The sequence below is a fragment of the Octodon degus genome, unplaced genomic scaffold (genome assembly GCF_000260255.1).
Source record: "Octodon degus isolate 3935 unplaced genomic scaffold, OctDeg1.0 scaffold00211, whole genome shotgun sequence".
Taxonomy (NCBI): Eukaryota; Metazoa; Chordata; class Mammalia; order Rodentia; family Octodontidae; genus Octodon; species Octodon degus.
The window spans coordinates 2,166,443-2,167,469 of NW_004524787.1; positions in this window are offsets into that span (position 1 = coordinate 2,166,443).

The window sequence follows — 1,027 nt, forward strand, 5'->3', positions numbered from 1 at the left end:
AAAAAAAAAAAAAAAAAAAACCCAAAAACATAGGCAGAATGGATCAAGAGACAATATCCTAAGTGCTTGCCTGGCAAGTGTAGGTTCCTGAGTTCAATCCCTGGTACTGAAAAAAAAGACAATATCGAACAATATTCTACATATAAAAATAAAATTACCTCAAGAAGAATTTCATAGACTAGAAGGCAAAAAAATGGAAAACCGTATATCATGCAATGTGAAACTATAAGAAATAGTGGTAGTTATACTGTTGATAGAGAATGTGAACATCAAAACAAGAATGATCATGGGCCGGAGAGATGGTTCAGTAGGATAAGCGCTTGACTGGCAAACGCAAAGATCTGAGTTCAATCCCCGGGTCAGCCAAAAAAAAAAAAAAAAAAAAAAAAAAGAAAGAAAAAAAGAATGATCAGAAGAAATGAAGATCATATAAAGAGGAGAAGATAATGATCTTAAATGTGTATATCAAATATGGGAGCACCCACAATATAATACAAGCATTAATAGACATGAATAATCAAATAAGCAATAACACAATTGTAATAGGAGAACTTAATAGCCCATTGCCAAAATGAGATAGATCAATCAGCATGAAATATAAGAACTGAATAAACCTGTGAACAAATGGAGTTAGTACATGTTTACCAAGTATTCCACCCAAAACATCAAAATACATATTATTCTCAATGGCAAATGAAAAATTCTCTAAAATAGAGAATATACTAGCCCATATAACAAGCTTAAGTGAATGAAAAGAACTGAAATTATCTCATATATATCTTCTGACCATAGTGAAGTGAAATTGGAAATTAACAACAAAAGAAAAATCAAGCTCCACAAACACATGGAAATTAAATAACAATCTTCTGACCAACCAATGAGTGACAGGTGACATTAAAGAAATTCAAGGGGCCGGGGAGATGACTCAGTAGAATAAGCACTTCCCTGGCAAGTGCAAGGGCCTGAGTTCAATCCCCAGTTCCACAAAAAATAAAGGAAGAAGAAGGAGGAGGAGGAGGAGGAGGAG